This window comes from Manis pentadactyla, chromosome 12, assembly GCF_030020395.1.
Source record: "Manis pentadactyla isolate mManPen7 chromosome 12, mManPen7.hap1, whole genome shotgun sequence".
In the NCBI taxonomy this organism is placed as follows: Eukaryota; Metazoa; Chordata; class Mammalia; order Pholidota; family Manidae; genus Manis; species Manis pentadactyla.
The window spans coordinates 78,610,451-78,628,926 of NC_080030.1; the positions used below are offsets into that span (position 1 = coordinate 78,610,451).

General features: G+C 38.6%; 1 protein-coding gene across 3 annotated transcripts in view; it reads left to right on the forward strand.

The window, feature by feature from the left end:
• Positions 1-18,476, forward strand: part of LAMA4 (laminin subunit alpha 4) — a 193,888-nt gene that overhangs the window by 14,001 nt on the left and 161,411 nt on the right. The gene's annotated exons all lie outside the window — the stretch shown is intronic.

Sequence of the window (18,476 nt, forward strand, 5' to 3'; positions counted from 1 at the left end):
TTTTGATTGTTTTATAGATGAATTCCATGTGAAAATTCACTGTGGAAAAAAAAGGATTTTTTTCTAAGCTCTAATTTGAGAACCATTATGCCGGGGACTCCTGAACTGATATTCTAAGTCAGGATAGGTCTCCAAAATGTTACCTAAAATCTCGTTCAAATCAGTGCCTCCTAGGCAGTTTCCCAGCAGTGCCAATGCCTGCCTCAGGGCCTTACCTGTGGCTGGCTGCATGGAGCTGCTCATGCTCTCAGCGTCACAGCACCAGCTCCAAACAGGAGCCAGAAATCTCTTAAACAATTGGTGCTCTCCTGAGAGATATTTTTATGCTTCCTGTTCCCTGTCTGATGATATTTTTGGACCTTTCCTAGGAAATTAGGAAATGCCACTTTTGTCTCAGTTATTACCTGAGAGTACTGAGGAAAACAGCAAAGGAGTTTTGGAAAGAAAATAAGGTGGTGATAGGTAGACCAGATAATTGTATCTTTTGATCCTCATAGGAATGGTGTTTGCTCAATTCTTATTTTTCTAAACCAATTATTTCATCATCATGAACACCATCTTATCCTAAAACCTAACCCACACTTTTTTTTACTTGCACCCTCAGCTAAAAAGATAGCTGTTAGTTTTACTCTTTGCTCCCTCAATGTGGAATTATACCCATCTCTGTTCCTTTATCTCCACAAGCCAAAGTACTTCCATATATATAGAAATTTTATATCTATTTAAAGGGGGAAAATAAATATTACAAACTGTATTTTATCTTTGCTTTTTCATTTGAATAAAAGTATGACACCATAAGCATTTCACAGTGTCATAGAGGCAAGCTGCAGCTTGTTTCATTTTGCCTTATGACACATATGCAGAACACTGAAGGAGGACTCATCTTCTGATGAATTAGGAAAGCTTCCTATGACTATTAACTCAGTTGAAAGATAATGTTAATGCTTCTAGAGCTTCCATGACTTACAAGGTATATTCCTACATATTTTCACCTTTATTTCTCAAAGCTATCCTACAAACCAGGCAGGCCAGTTGTTATTAGCCTAATATACAGAAACATGGAGATGTTAAGTGATTTGCTCAAAGTCTCATAGCATGTAACCTTATTGAGCCAACAGGAGTTTTATAGAATTCTAGACTGTTAGGATGGGAAGAGCCCAGAAATCACTGTGCCACTAATGTCATTGAATGAGGAAGAGACCAGAGCAACAAGTCCAGTCATCTCCTCGAGCCCCACAGCAGGTTTCCAGAACTAGAGCCAGAAGCAAGTTTGCTAGCTCTTGGCACAGTCCACTTGCCCTACCACATTGCAGCATGGATGCCAACTAACAGCAGGGGTGAGGAGCACCCGTGACCTGTGCACTGGAACACTGAACAAGGTGGATCAGACAAAACCATGTCCATAGTCACCTTCCTGTCATGTCCTATGTCACCATCCATGCCTTACTATTAAGTAATTCAACTACTACAACAATGTAAGCTCTCTTGGCCTTTTGGTCACTATATTTATCCCAATTTTTAAATTTAATTTATAATCACACCATTCATACCTTTTCTTTTACTTCAAGAATTTTTGCTTTGGCCCATATAACTATTGACCCACTAAGCTATGCTTTCAGTACCAATACTTGGAAAAAACTTTCAAGTGCAATAAAAATTCAGAATTTCTGGCCAGAGTTTTCTGATAGTCATATAAAAATAAACAACACATCCTGGATCTTAATAGGAAGAAAGAAAGCAAGATTCATTTCAAAAATGAACAATGACCCTTTTATTTTGAAAAACTAACTTAAAAAATTCCCAGAGCACGTCATATCTGCTTTTCCTCCTGTACATAGTCATTGTTCAGGTTTTCACATGACCTTAAGAAACTTCCCTGAAAGACAGAAACCGAGTAAGCACTGACTGTGCTACACTCGCTGCTCCTGGAGCAACTGCTTCTCTTTCTCCCTGTCACTCCACCATTCCTCTTTCTTTTCCTTTTATGTACTTGTTGTCCCTAAAACTTACTTAATTAAACCATGAACCATTATTTAAAACAAAAGAAACTTCCCTATCTTCTAGAAAAACAATTATAACATGAAACATGATAAATTAATGGAGAAGAAGTGTGTGATAGCAACAGAGTGGTCTACTCTGGCAATTCTATCCCACTGAGACCTTCCCAACCTGCTTCATAACAACTTTGAGCTCTAGCATCTCCATTTTATTTGTGGAGTTTTGTCACTAGTGGTTTCAAAGCCAAGTCACCTTTTTCCTCTAACAGCAAGGAAATATGTAATACCTGTTTCTCAACGAAACTCTGCCAACTCCCAGCAGAACTGTAGTTAGCAGAATCCAGAGACTACCCCACAAATATAGCATGTGCTTAGATGTGCCCTAGGTCTAATATATAAACATCAGATCACTCTTGTACACCTAAAACTATTATACCATTATGTCAACCATACTTCATTTTTAAAAAAGGAAAAGAAAGCAAGGCCCATTTACAGTGTATCAGGAACACAAAATACCTATACATGGAAAACTATACAGCCTTGCTGAATGAAACAGAAGAATATCCAAATGAAGGTAGACTGTGTTTATTTAAAAAAATAAGGAGAATTTCAAGGGGATGTGGTCAGCAAAATAGTGAGCTCTTTGTGAGGCAGGACAACATTAACCTGCTGGCCACCCAAAGATTCATTTTCAAATGAGGGATACATCATCCCTGTTCTCTCCTCTGATCTTTGATATGAGGAAGGTCCTCAGGATGTTGAGAGTAATATTGTACTTAAGGCAACAAAGATATCTTTGTAACGTCAGAGTAAAATAGTGCTTATGAGGGAAGGATAATACTCTTTGTAAGGTGCTTGAAATCTCTGGGTTTCATTAAATGGTTGGGCTCTTCCTACTCTCAGAGAGTGCATGTGATTATCTTGGCAGATGAAGCGCATTCTTCCTGGGACCTGTGTTTTTGGACCTGCAATATATCAAAATGTTCAGTGGAAATCAGTATTTTATTGTTTGATTGTCTCTTCTGTTCAGTTATCTTGGAAGCTAACAGGTGTGGGCCCCTTTTTTAGTTTTAAGACATTATATCTTCATCTCAATTATCCAAACTTTTTATTTTCTATCGACTACAATCTCTTTTCTTTAAATATGCTAACATAAGCTCTTATTCACTTAGAAAATGTACTTTCTCTTCAAATTCATGGGTCAGCATGGATTTCCTGTGATCTTGGTTCAAATCATCTAAGAAATTTATAATTTCCAAAAGAGGAAGAAAATGAAATAGTAGTTGAAGCTTTAAATGAGGAAAGTTTTTTGCTCTATTTCAGCTGCTAACTGACTGGGCTACTGCCAGTATTAAAAACCAAGTGCACCAAGTTCTCACTTTAATTCTTGATAGATTATAAGACAATTAAATCAATCTTGTAACTACTCAGCCACAGAACCAAGTATTTCTAGCACCATTCTTTTGCTTATCTCATTTTGGGCAAAATGCACTAGATAGCAGAATGAAAGAGGAGAAAATAAAAATATTCTCTTTTTATAGTTGAATGACATTATCCCTATGCATAAATTACAACTTGGAAATTACTATTAATTGCAAAATTCCTAACTTTTAAGCCACATGAGAGTCATTCATAGGATCCTGGTGACTACAAAGAATTAATAAGGCTTCTAGGCATACCTAACATTCATTTCAGGGATAAGGGCATGCCTCCAATATTATCTACAATGTGTTTGGAATGAAAGTGGTATCTCCTTATGAGTATACTGTAAGTCAGAAGGTTGCTGAACATGTCACACAAGTTTAATCACTGACATTAAACTAATTCTTCCAAAGAAGGCCCCAGAAAGTAGAAAGAAGAATCTCTTAATCTGTTGCTTTTATTGAAGATTACCAGGAGGGAAGGATGCCTGCTCTGAGCAATGAAACTACAGAAGGATTATAAATCTGAGCCTCTCTACTTTGCAAGGAGTGACTAGAAATTGCTCTAGGCTTCCCAGCCTTTAAGCTTCAGCTTTCCTCCTAGAAAACCCTGCACAAATGTTACCTTCTCCAAAGAACCATTCTTGGTCCCACCACTCACATTAAAGGTAATCTTTCCTTTTCACTCTCAGCATTTCTCTGTGCAGCTCTTATTATATTACAATTCTTAACACTCTCATATATCATAGTAAATTCTATATATACCTTAAATATTCTCACTGAACTCCTGGATTCAACAGTATTTTCTTGTACTCAAAATAATAGGTGCTCAAAAAAATAGTTTGTACATTCCTCAGCTATTTGTTGAATGACTGTTTTGTGCCACACCCTAAGCTGGAACTTGGTTAAACAGAGAAACAGAATGAATAAATAACCTGAAAGAGAGAAACAGAATGAATAAATAACCTTACCAAACATGAAAACGAAAACAGTGCTGAGTGTTCTGTTTGTGGCATGGGTACATTTTAACGTAATTCTGTTGTTCAGCTTGATATCAACAACAAACCAAGGTGCCCTAAGCTATTCATCCTAGCAGCTCTGCACTGTGGGTGAGCATGCCTTTTAAGAGCTAAAAGCTTTGTCTTTCCCACTGTATATGGAAAAATTGACCATGCACTTTTATGGAGAAGGTCTAGCTAAGAAATGTTTATATTGGAACAAGCCCCATCTCTAAATCTGGACTTGTTGCTGAATGGTATTTTGTTTCCTTGGATCAGGGAAGGGGTCTGGAAACATCTGTAACTAAAGTATTGTTTTAAAATCTGCACAATTTTCCCCCTCAAATGACAGATAACAGAGTGATTTCAAATCAAACACTCTCAGCCTTCTTCTCCATCACTTCCTTTCATAAATGTACGTTACTTTGTTGTCATTAAAATGGCAGTGCATAGAACAGATTTGCAGCCCACTAGGCATTGCCATCTCTTCTGCTGTCATATTCTTTCACATTAGTTTGTATATTTTACCCTGCCTTTTATAAACATGTTCTAACAGAACAGTTTTTTTGTTATGTAACAGTTATTTGGGGGAAAGATTTAAAAGTTACAAATAGAGGACATGAGATTATAAAGTGATTATGAAACTATCTTCAATAATTTTTACTAAAAAGAAGTGCACAGATAATTTATGCCACTTATAAATGTAAAATTGAATAAAATAAAGATTTTAATGAAATAATATTTTACCAAAATCACAAAATGAAATCTTCAGGGACGAAAGTTAGGGAGAAAAATAATGGGAAATAATCCCACGTAACAAGAAAACAATGGAAATTTTGTGCCAATTTTGAATATCATTTGTGTTCTAAAAATAATAGAAGTAGCTTATGAACAGTTCATAATATTGTAGCTAAAATCTTGTTAGTATAGATTACCACTTGTTGGGAATTTTTTTTTAATAATTGGCTCCCCAAATTAAAGAGTTAAATGTTCAGGATTGCAACTGCCTTTCTTGTTTTCTGTAAGTGGTTGGTGTTTGGTATATTTATTTATAAACTCTTTGAAAATAGCCCTATTATCAAAGCCCTTGAACAGTTCTTACCACTCTAAAATACTTTGCTCTTGACCTGAAGATTCATTCTTTGAAGACTTTTAGATGCTTGACATATAGTAGAGATGTAAAATATTTGATTAATGAACTCTACTGCTCACTTTTTGCAAATAAGAACACTTGGGGTAGAGTCTTGTTGTCATTTGTCTCATGAAGTACGTCAATGGCAGTATGTAGGTTCAACATACAATCCCAGGTTTTAAGCCAGTCACAAATCCTTTGTGTGATCTATCCTCCTTACTATTGAAGGACAGTGTTGGTTTCATGTCTCAGTCAAAATTGTAGTGATGATATTTTATTAGTACAGTTTATGGGTCATAGTTTTCCTGTTAGGTTGAAAGCAGACATATGTCAAGTTGTCATGCATTCTGCCTAACCAGACATCTGCTTCTGATTCATAAGGGGAAACACCTGCACACACACAAAGGGGCATCCATTCCCATAGCCCATTGTCAGATCCTTCAAATGGAACAGGGGAGGTGTCAGGAACACAGCTGGATTGTCATACGACCAGCTTCTAACAAGAGTTGACCTCTCTAATGAGTAATCTACAGTTGATTTCTACCTGCACTACATAGAAACTGCTAAAAATTGAAACACCAGCTATAAATTACCTTATTTAAATTAAGAATAATTGCCATATGCCAAACCAAGTAATTGTGGAGGGATGATGGGCAATATTTCCTATATTGACTGAGCTATACACTCAGAGAAAATATGAGCAAGGCTTAAAAGTGTTCTTCCCTATCAACTGTCCCCACTTATTCCTCCCACCCTACCCCTACCTCCATGCCTGGGGACTGGTATTAAGACCTTTTGATGAAGGTACTCACCTGTGAAATAAGGAAGATGGTAAAATGGAAAAACTTTAATGAGGTTCTTGATAAATCTGATAACCATGGGCAGCATTTATTTTTATCCCAGATATACCTGGCAAAGGCCAAGGTGGGCCTGTTTGCAGCCCCAGAAGAGGTAAGAGTTTCAGCAATTCCCCCTGCAATTCTCACCATCATTTTCTTCATTATCATCAAGAAATGTGGTTTAGTGGAAGGAGCTCTAAGAGTTACATTATCATGCTCAATGTAAAGGACTTTTGATTAGTCCCTTTCTTCTCTAGGTCTCAGTTTTACCAAATTTAAAATGAGGGATTAGACAGGGTAACCTCTGAAATCCTTGCCAGCTCTGGAACCCTGTGATTCTGTAACACCAAGATAAATCCAGTATGTATTCATTAAGCACCTGGTATGCAAAGTACTGAGCAAACAGTGATAAACAGATGAACCCAGTTTCTGTTCTTGGGGAGTTAATTCTTCTTGGGAAGACAGACAATGAACCAGTAACATCAGATTGCTGAGCTGTGTAGCATAAAAGCTCACTGAAAGTTACCAGTTAAAACAGATAACCCTGGCATAGACATATCTAAAAAGAAGGGAGAATGGTAATAGCTCTTGAACCCCTTATGTGGGACTTTAAATGCACTATATTAATTGATCTTCACAATCTCTCTAGAAGATAAAAGTGGTGATCATTTCTATTTCTTCAGAAAGAGAAACTGAGACCAAGAGTTAAATAACCTGAGCAAGATCACCCAGTGATAGAACTAGAACCAGAATCCTGATGATCTCATGCTTTCCACTGCTCCAAGTTGTCTCCAAAGGGCATACTCCTAGGGAACTGTGGCTGCTGTAAGGAATAGATTATAGTGTATCAAATCAATGAACATGGCAGATAAATTGTTGAGTTCTAGAAGCTGGGGGTATCCTAAGTGTAAGCATATTTGAAAGAGAAAATGATTCATTCCTTGAACAAATATTTACTGAACAGCTGCTAGATGCATAATTGACAAATGGGGACTTGAACATGGATACACATGTATGCATTTCTTAAAGTGTCAAAGAGTAGATTTTCATCATTTTCTGACCATTTAGTTGCAACTTCTAAAGAAAAATTACTTAGATACACATCACTGGGGCCATGGCTGCAGGAAAGGATTTGTAAACTGTTGGAAGAATAAGAAAATAAAGAAAACACATTTGAAAGGAAAATTTTCCCCCACCTATGAACTGTTCTTAATTTCCTTGATATAATGATTAATTTACTGCAATTATATTGAGAAACCTATCAAAATTAATTACTTGAAAGGGTTTCCATCTTTGGATACAAGCCCTTTTCCATTTGGATTCCCTAAAAATACACTCCATCAATTGAATAGGGAGAAATTTTGTCAGATTATTATAAATTATGATAGAAAAGTCCAAATATATGAAGTGCAATCCATCTTCAGATAGCACAATTTCAATCCCCAGGTGGATAGAATTCAATTTGTGATTTCTCTTCAGTCTGTTATTACTAGCTGTTCCAAAAACATGTCTTGTAGAAGGGGTTTTTGTATTCACGATTTTTCCTGACCTTGGTCCCTAATGGGGACACTTAAAAATCTGTTGTCACCATCAAATTCATGTTTAGAACAATTACAGCTAAAAAGAACTTTCCACTTCAACAAAGAATAGTTCTCTCCCAAGGGATGGTTACATCTATATGGATTGTAGAGAGTTGCTTTCAGAGTGTTGAAGGATAATGGGTGTTGTTATGGCTCCGTCTGTTTTCAGAAGCTTGTGCTGAGGAAGAAGGCTATCTAAGGAGGTGGGAAACACAAAGGAGATGCATGTCTCCATCAGAGACACAGAGGAGGGGGGCCACAAGGAAGGTATGATCAAAAAGAAGCTGGAGATTAATAATCCTAAACTTTTGGTCTAGTTGTAGCTCTGTCCATGCAGCCACAGAAATTTTTGTTATCATACTTAATAATCTTCTAACAGAAGCTGACTTTGCTTCTGTTCTAGGGTTTAAAATCATCCTGATTGGTAAATTTACACTTTTTAATGAGCCTTCAAAGATTTGGTAAAGGTGACTTAATAATTTGAAAGGGGTCTTGACTGAGGACTGAGAAAAATCAATCAGATGTCATTTTATACACCTACTGGGACACTGAAGAGTCCCCACATGAAGAGCTGGCAGATGAACAGTGTCCTGCTGCTGTATGAATTCCTCCTCCTGCCACATACCCTGAGGTGATGGTGTGCTGATTCCCTGACTCCCGCCCATCCTAGCTGGCCTTGCCTGCCTGCCTGGCTTGGCCCCTGCAGGGCCAGCTCCTGGGACTCCAGCACTCAGACTCTTTGGCTGAGCCAGAAAGTAGGAGAAGGGAGAGGTGAGGTGATTCTGCCTGTTTACTCTCCTCTTTAGCACTGCTTCTTGGGCAGAAGCTGTGGCCCCCATTGTGGCCCCTCCTCCATAGCTCTGGCTTCTCCATGGGTTACTGTAACAAGCTTTCTTTGCTCCTTGGGTCCTAAGAATGGTTAACTTTTGCTCCCATTGCCTGTCCATTCCTTGCTGCCTTTACCTGTCCACACTTCATTTAAACTGTCTGAAGTGAATTCTGTTTTTTGCTGGGCCCTTGTTTGACTGTACCAATGACAGACCCTCTGTTGAATGTCATGGATTTTTCCATTTCCTTTCAGGCGGGGGAGCACTTTACAAAAAAAAGCATTTGCTGCAATTAGCTGTTTTGATTCACAATTTTACTTTCATGTAAGGGAATAATGGAGAAGAGATTATATCAAAAAATGAGCAAACTGCAAGAGCAGAATCTTAAATTCCACAATTCAGATTCATTTGGATTGAATCATTGCACCATCTTCCCTTTATCCCCCTTTTCAACTCAAGGCCCTCTGGGAATGACAACCTTTAGCCTCAGCTTGTGGGTCACTCTGCCCTGTTTTGGCAATCTAAACTGACCAGAGATGGTTGGAGCTTCCACTTACCAGTTTAGTCCCTGAGGAGTTAGGGCTTTCTGAGTTTGGGCCCCAATTTCCCTCTTACTTGGATTTAATATTTCTCATTGAAAATGGTAGTATTGTGCACTAATTTGGAGAATCTTTTTCCACTGCCTTAAATTAGGAAGTCCCAGCTAGAATTAAATAAGCACCCTACAAGTCCCCCAGGTTGCACAGGTAGCTTGGTACATGTAGCTTTACTGCTAGAATGAATTAATAAGTGGAAGTCAAATGCAGCAGCCGTTTAAACATTTTAGAAGAATCTAGAAGCTAACACAAGCTTTAACTGAGACATGCATACAGACTCATGAGAGGCTCCAATGTGGGCAGAGATAGCTGCTGGCTGCAAGGTGAAGATAAGTAAGGAATATTCTCATGTTTATCTTTTAAATTGCATATAATGATAATGGTACATGCAGTGAATAACAAGGAAGTTAAGGAAATTATATATAAGCATCTGAATCTATTGTCAAGACCACATTAGTCATTTCCTACAGGTGATGTTTTAGAGACCTCACTAGGTCTAGACATAGAAATCCAGTATCCAGCCAGCCTAAATGGGATCTTTTTCTTTCCTCTTTTCTTTCTTCCTTTCTTTCTTGCAGTCTTGATTTCATTCTTTCGTGAGCATTTGTATCCTTTTTGTGTAGCCAATAAAATATTGCCAATATAGTTGAAGCCCACATATCCTTCCTTAATCTCATTCCCATCCCCATCCTTCACCCTTAAACGGCCTGGTTCTGGAGATTCACATGCATTTCTTAAACTATTTTTTATATGCATATATCCTTAAACAATGTATAGCATAATGCTATTTTGAATGTTCTTAAATGCAATATAAACGTACTGTTTCTATTTTGCAGTTAGCTTTTTTTCCTCAATTTCGTATTTAAAAATTCATGATTGAATATCTTCACTTGTGAAGTTTGCCAAATTGCTCTTCAAAGTTTTTACATGATTTGCCCTCACTTGGTTCATTCTTTACAGATTCAAATCCATTTCTTGAAGTAACATATTTTCAGCATCTCCTTGCTATTTGCTAATCACTCTAACAAGTGATGAGGATACAAAGATGAATGAGATGCCATCCCTGGTCTCAAGGAGCTCATGGTGATTTCAGAAAAATAAGAGTGTAAATTAAAAATTATAACATCATGCTCCATGTGCTGTAATGAGGTATGTGCAAATTGCCTCATGAACACAGGAAGAGCAACTGAGTCTGATACCGAGGAAAGGACTCATAGCTGATAAAGGAAAGAAAGACCCCTGAAGCCTCTTTACGCAGTATGTGCAAAATCAAGGTGGCCAAGAGAATGGTATATTTGGAGTATGGGGGCAATACATAGTTTAGTTAGAACAGAAGGGGCAGAGGTTGGTCCTAAAGATATATGTGGGGCTGGACTGCGAAAGAGCCTTGTATGTCATGCTAAGGATGTCATACATAAAGATGTATGTCATGCAGGCAGTAAATGAAGAGCCACTGGGAGTTTTGAGGTAGAAAAGTAGTATGGTGAGGTTTTTTTAAAAAAAATGGTAGTATAATAATCTGGCAATAATAATGGACTGAAAGGGAGAAAGCCTGATGAAAGTAGAGTGGAAAGTAGAGGAGAAATCATGATTAATAATCCAGGAGAGAAATGCCAAGATCCTGAAGGGGTATTGGGAACAAGGAGGAAGAATCACCTTGGAAAACATCTTAGAGAAAGAGTATCACCTCTCTGAAGGAAGAGTGTACAATGGGCAACAGCAGGTGAGAACAGTCTGACCCAAGTGGAGGCAAGGAGGGGCACGTTGTGTACAGAGAATTTTAAAACAGTAAACTTACCAAACCAAAGACAGTCTTCTTTTCATTATCACCATGTACTAGCAATTCTAAACAATATAAATGACAAAATTTTCCTCCCTGAGAAATCTTTTGTTGTTTAATTCTAAGCAGTTGCTGTGGTTACTGTTGAATTTTAATAGTATAATAAATATGTAAGCTTCAAATTAGCACATTCCAATCACTTAACTTTTAATAAAACATTGTATTTTACACAGAAATTAATTTGGGTAACTTCTAGTCTTGCAGTCCAATCCCAGATAATAATTAGAAAGTAACAGATAGAGATAATAGTTTAGAGAGTAAATTTATGACAGAACTGTTCAAAAGTTCAAAAGTGTGTATGATTATTTCTGATTTGGGACTCTAGCCTCTGTGGTACTTCATCTACCTTATTTAAACCAAAGATTTGAGTGAACAGTGACAGCTCAGTGATTGTGGATGAGGACAAGTAAGACTGGAAAACAAAGCCACGAAGACCTCATCCAGAAGCTCCCTGAATGCCCCTCCGGGCCCTGTGACAGATTTTCAGTGGCACAGTGGATGCAGAAGCCAGACAGTGGGTAGGAGCATGGATAGGCAGGAAGGAAGCAGTGCCAATGTGCCCACTCACAAAGTTTGACTGGGCAAGAGAGGAGGAAAATAAAGGGGAGGCAGAGTTGAGGGAAGGTGTTCTTAGAAACTGACACCAGTGACAGAAGTCAAGGCTCATTCAACCATCTTAAGACCCAGCATGTAATTGTACTCTGCCTCTCCTCATCCCTGTGGGTGCAGAGATAGATGGTGTGTGAGGGAGGGAGGTAAAGGGATGGAAGGCTTGTCTCTCCTAAGATGAGGAGCGCTGTTGCCAGGCAGCTGGGTCTGTGAGTCTCTCCCTGTGCACCAGGTGAAACCTCAACCTGAATGGGGTAGAGTTCTTGACTCTGAATGAGAAAGAATTCCCCAGCAGGTTGGAAGAGTGTAGGTAAGGAAGGAATTTAATAAAGTGAGAGTAGCAGGGAATGGCAGCAGCCTTGCAGGCAGCTAAGGGCAGGAAAGTGCAGAGGGAGAGAGCGAGAGGTTGCTGAACTTCTCAGCACAGGGAAGTCTCCCTGGCCAGCTCCTGAAGCCAAGGTCACCTGGAGTCTCGTGTGTGCTTGGATCTGCATGTCATGGGGTTAGCCCCTACCACCGCAGGATCTGGGGAGTTGTGGAGCATGGAATAGAGGGAGATGATATTCTGAGAATTTCCCAAAGAAGGGAGATTTTCAGGCAGGGTACTGTACCTGCAGGTCTCTCCGGGTCACTCAGGTGATGAGAACTTGCAGGCCCAAGTCTGAGCTCTCAGCAACCCTTCACTACTTACTGGAGTGAAGCAGAGGCTAAGTGAAGACATGGAAATAAAATGAAATAACAAAGAAACAAAGACACCATTGGAAAAGCACAGAGAGGTAAAATACAAGTAAGTTGAGCAGTGAGAAAGCTTTATTTGAAGTTATGCATTTAAAGAGAGATAAAGTGCAGGCGCCCTCAGAGAGGACATGCACTGAACAGCTGGGAGTTTCCTCTTTTAAGGATTTTTTCAAAGGGCGGGGTGGGGGGGTATAAACTTGTAAAGTGGTTTCAAAATGCTTATCTCCAGTGAGAGACATTAAGTCTCTTCTCTTCTATTATCAGTCCTCTAGGTAATTCTGTGAAATTAACTTACCAAAAGAAATTTACTTATCTGGTTCCTCCAGAGGATAGCAGGTTCCCTCTGGAAACATATCCATCAAGACTGCCCACCCTCCCCCCAACGTGGTTTGAGTTATTGTCTGTTTGGTAAAAAATATATTAGGAATCTTCCTTTGTAAGTTCCTGGTTTTCAAAATGGAATCTTAGCCTTAAGATGAAATTTTTCCTGTTCTTACCATACTGTTTATATCTCAGCTTTTTGGAAAACTAATCATGGTGCTTGTCTCCTGTCTCTGCCATCCATCACTACCTCCTCTGAAATGAGCAAAGGACATTAGTATGAGTCAAGATAAAATGAATTTTGAGAAGTGAGAGAGATACTGAGATTTTTCTACTCAATGATCTCTATTTTCTCATTGAAAGAGGAGACAAGGTTGTCTCCTGAGGTTCAACATGCATTTCTCCTTTCCTACTAATTCACAATAGCATTTCTTCGGTTATACATAAACCATGGAACAAAAGGAAAGAAAAACATATCCGGCCAGTCACTTTCTGCTTTATGTACTGAGTGATGCAGGGTGGGGGAAATACTGTAGTACACTTCAAGGCAGAAGCAGGCATTTACTAGCAATGGAAAGTGGTGAAACACCCCAATGTAAGAACTTGCCCAATTGCATTGCTGCCTTCCCTGAACACACTGAAGATAAACCATTGTAAGTTTGCAGGCAATTAAACCTTCCAACTTCTTGTAAAAAGAAAAGGCAGTTTACTAGGACATTTGCAAGACTGTGGGACGTTAAATGGTGATAATCAAATTGGAATATCTATAAAAACCACTTAGCTCAGTGTGTGGCATCTGTCAATAAATATTAGCTATTAGACAGATTCAAGATGGTGGCGTGAGAGATGAGACAGAGAACTCCTCCCAAAACCACATACAGTATGAAAATATGGTTAATACAACTAACCCTAAAACAGCAACTAAAAGAAGGCTGCACCAGACTGCATGCAGACCACACAAACAGAGCAGACCTCACAAAACAGGGTAATGTACCAAAGCATTGATCCGGTGGGACACAGGCCCTTCCCCTACCCCAGCTCACCTTCGGGAGGAAGAAAAATGGAGCAGGGAGGGGGTGGAAGCCTAGAAGTGCTGAAAACCCAGCCCTGGAAGTCTGCTTTGGAACACAAACCTACATTGTGTGGTGCTCTGGAGGTTGGTGGGCTGGGGAGCTGGGACAGGTGGAGTGCTTGAGAGGCTGAGATTCTGGCTGTTTGTGGAGGATGGCGATGCACATCTGGCCGCTCTGGGACAAAGGAAAGTCAGGTGGTCTGACAGACTTCCTAGCAGCGAAAGGGCTGCTGAGGGGGCAGGGTTTGGATGTAGCTGGCTGTGCCGGAGATGGGATAGGTGGACAAGGTAGTCAGGGCAAACTTGGCCCAGCAGGTTGGGAAGTTTGAGGAGCTTCAGGAGCTGCATTCCCCCTGGGTGGCTACTCAGCTCTGAGGCCCCCCACAGTGATATACTGTGTGCTGAGCCTTCCTCTAGGCCTGCCAGCACCAGCTCGCAAACCAGCAGTCACTGTGCTGGTGTCAGGCCAGCCAGATGGAGGCGCTGCCTACAACAGCTACAGATGCAAAGCATAGCAGCTTACATCTGTGTGCTTGGCCCACAGGCTCTGATACTACAGACAGGCACTGCAGCCAGGAATAAGGAAACAGCTTTTTACACCCCCAAGGCACCAGTGCGCTCTCCTACAAAACCCAATCTCACTCTAGGGGCTGAGCAGCTCCAGAGAGTGGGCCTCTGGGCACTAGAGGGCACCACATAGAAATATGAAATGGAACCTGGTTTGGACCAAAATCTCACAAACCCAAGAAAAAGAGCCAAATGAAACTGAACTCACCAATCTTCCTGAAAGAGAGTTCAAAATTAAAATCATAAACATTCTCGTGGATGTACAGAAAATGTTAAAGAACTCAGGAAAGAATTTAAGATGGAGATTCAATCATTGAGAAATTCCATATCTGAAATGAAACATACAATGGAGGGATTTAAAAACATATTAGATCTAGTAGAAGAGATGGTAAATGGAATAGAAATTAGAGAAGAGGAATACAAAAAAGCTGAGGTACAGAGAGAAAAAGAATCTCTAAGAATAAAAGAATATTGAGAGAACTGTTTGACCAATCCAAACGGAACAATATTCACATTATAGGGGTACCAGAAGAGGAAGACAGAGAAAAAGAGATACAAAGTGTCATTGAGGAGGTAATTGCTGAAAAATTCCCCAATCTGGGGAAGGAGTTAGTCTCTCAAGCCATGCAGGTGCACAGATCTCCCAACATAAGGGACACAAGGAAGAGAACATCAAGACTTATAATAATTAAAATGGCAAAGATCAAGGATAAAGACAGACTTTTAAAAGCAGGTAGACAGAGATAAAAGATCACATACAAAGGAAAACCCATTAGGCTATCATCAGATTTCTCAACAGAAACCTTACAGGCCAGAAGGGAGTGACATGATGTATCCAATGCAATGAAGCAGAAGGACCTCAAACCAAGAATACTCTACCTGGCAATGTTATCATTTAAACTTGAAGGAGGGATTAAACAATTTTCAGATAAGCAAAAGCTGAGAGAATTTCCCTCCCCCAAACCACATCTACAGTGCATTTTTGAGGGAGTGCTATAGATTGAAGTATTTCTAAGGCTAAATAGATATCACCCAAGGGATAGACAAAGAGTACAGAATATGACACCTAACATATGAAAAATGGAGGAGGAAGAAAAATTTGGAAAAAAAAACCTTTAGGTTGTGTTTGTAATAGCATACAAAGTGAGTTAAATTAAACTGTTAGATAGTAAGGGAATTACCCTTGAACCTTTGGTAACCACCAATCTAAAACCTGCAATGACAGTAAGTACATACCTATTGATAATCACCTTAAATGTGAATGGTCTGAATGCTCCAATCAAAAGACATAGAGTCACTGAATGGATAAAAAAACAAGACCCATCTATATGCTGCCTACAAGACACTCACTTCAAAACCGTAGACAAACACATACTGAAAGTAAAGAGAAGGAAAAAGATATTTCATGCAACTAATAGGGAAAAAAAAGTAGGAGTTGCAGTCCTTGTATCAGACAAAGTAGACTTCAAAACAAAGAAAGTCACAAGAGACAAAGAAGGACATTACACAATGATAAACGGGTCATTCCAACAAGAGGATATAACTATTATAAAAATCTATGTACCCAACACAGCATCTCCTACATATGTGAAACAAACTCTAACAGAATGAAAGGGGGAAATAGAATGCAATGCATTCATTTTAGGAGGCTACAACACACCACTCATTCCAAAGGACAGATCAACCAGACAGATAATAAGAAAAGAACAACGTATTAGAACAGATCAACTGAACAGACATCTACAGAACACTCCATCCAAAAGCAACAGGATACACATTCTTCTCAAGTGCACATGGAACATTTTCAAATTCATAAACTATAGATCATAAACTAGGCCACAAAAAGAGCCTCAGTAAATTCAAAAATATTGAAATTGTGCAAACCAGCTTCTCAGATCACAAAGATATTAAACTAGAAATGAATTACACAAAGAAAATGAAAAAGAACACAAACACATGAAGGCTTAGTAACATCCTCCTAAATAATCAATGGATCAATGACCCAATAAAAACAGAGATCAAACAACATATGGAGACAAATGACAACAACAATACAATACCGCAAAATCTGTGGGATGCAGCAAAGGTGGTGCTAAGAGGGAAATATATTGCAATACAGGCCTACATCAGGAAAGAAGAACAATCCCAAATGAACAGTCTAAACTTATAAGTAATGAAACTAGAAAAGGAGGAACTAATGAGGCCCACAGTAAGTAGTAGGAGGAATATAATAAAGATTAGAGAAGAAATAAATAAAATTGAGAAGAGTAAAACAATAGAAAGAATCAATGAAAGCAGGAGCTTCAAGAAAATTTAAAAAATAGATAAACCCCTAGCCAAACTTAGCAAGAAAAAAGAGAGTCTGCACACATAAATAGAATCAGAAATAAGAAAGGAAAAATCACTATGGACACCACAGAAATACAAAGAAGTATGACATAATACTATAAAAAATTATATGGTAACAAACTGAATAACCTAGAAGAAATGGACAACTTTCTAGAAAAAATACAACCCTCCAAGGCTAACCCAGGATGAAACAGAAAGTCTGAGTATACCAATTACTAGCAAGGAAATTAAACTGGTAATCAAAAAACTACCTAAGAACAAAACCCCTGGACCACATGCATTCACTGCTGAATACTATTAAAAATTTAGTGAAGACCTAATACCCAAAGTTTTCCAAAAAGTAGAAGAAAAGAAAATACTCCCAAAATCATTCTACAAGGCCAACATTACTCTAATACCAAAACCAGGCAAACACACCACAAAAAAAGAAAATTACAGACCAATATCCCTGATGAACATAGATGCAAAAATACTCAACAAAATATTAGCAATCTGAATTCAAAAATATATCAAAAAGATCATCCATTGTGATCAAGTAGGATTTATTCCAGGAATGCAAGTATGGTACAACATTCAAAAATCCATCAACATCATCCACCACATCAACAAAAAGGACAAAAAACACATGATCATCTCCATAGATGCTGAAAAAGCATTTGACAAAATTCAACATCCATTCATGATGAAAACTCTCAACAAAATGAGTATAGTGGGCAAGTACCTCAACATAATAAAGGCCATATATGACAAACCCACAGCCAACACACCTAACAGTGAGAAACAGAAAGCTTTTCCTTTAAGATCGGGCACAAGACAAGGATGCCCACTCTCCCCACTGTTATTCAACATAGTACTGGAGGTCCTAGCCATAGCAATCAGACAACACAAAGAAATAAAAGGCATCCAGATTGGCAAGGAAGAAGTCAAACTGTCTCTGTTTGCAGATGACATGATATTGTACATAGAAAACCCTAAAGAATCAACTCTGAAACTACTACATCTAATATCTGAATTCAGCAAAGTTGTCGGATACAAAATTAATATACAGAAATCTGTTGCATTCCAATACACTAATGATGAACTAGCAGAAAGAGAAATCGGGAAAACAATTCCATTCACAACTGCATCAAAAAGAGTAAAATACCTCGGAATAAACCTAACCAAGGAAGTGAAAGACCTATACTCTGAAAACTATAAGACACTCATGAGAGAAATTAAAGAAGATACCAATAAATGGAAACACATCTCATGCTCATGGATAGGAATAATTAATACTGTCAAAATGGCCATTCTGCCTCTAGCAATCTACAGATTCAATGTAATCCCTATCAAAATACCAACAACATTCTTCAATGAACTAGAGCAAATAGTTCTAAAATTCATATGGAATCACAAAAGACCCCAAATATCCAAAGCAATTCTGAGAAGGAAAAGTAAAGCAGGGGGAATTATGCTCCCTGACTTCAAGCTCTACTACAAAGCCACAATAATCAAGATGATTTGTTACTGGCACAAGAACAGATCCACAGACCAATGGAAGAGACTAGAGAGCCCAGATAAAAACCCAAGCATATATGGTCAATTAATGTA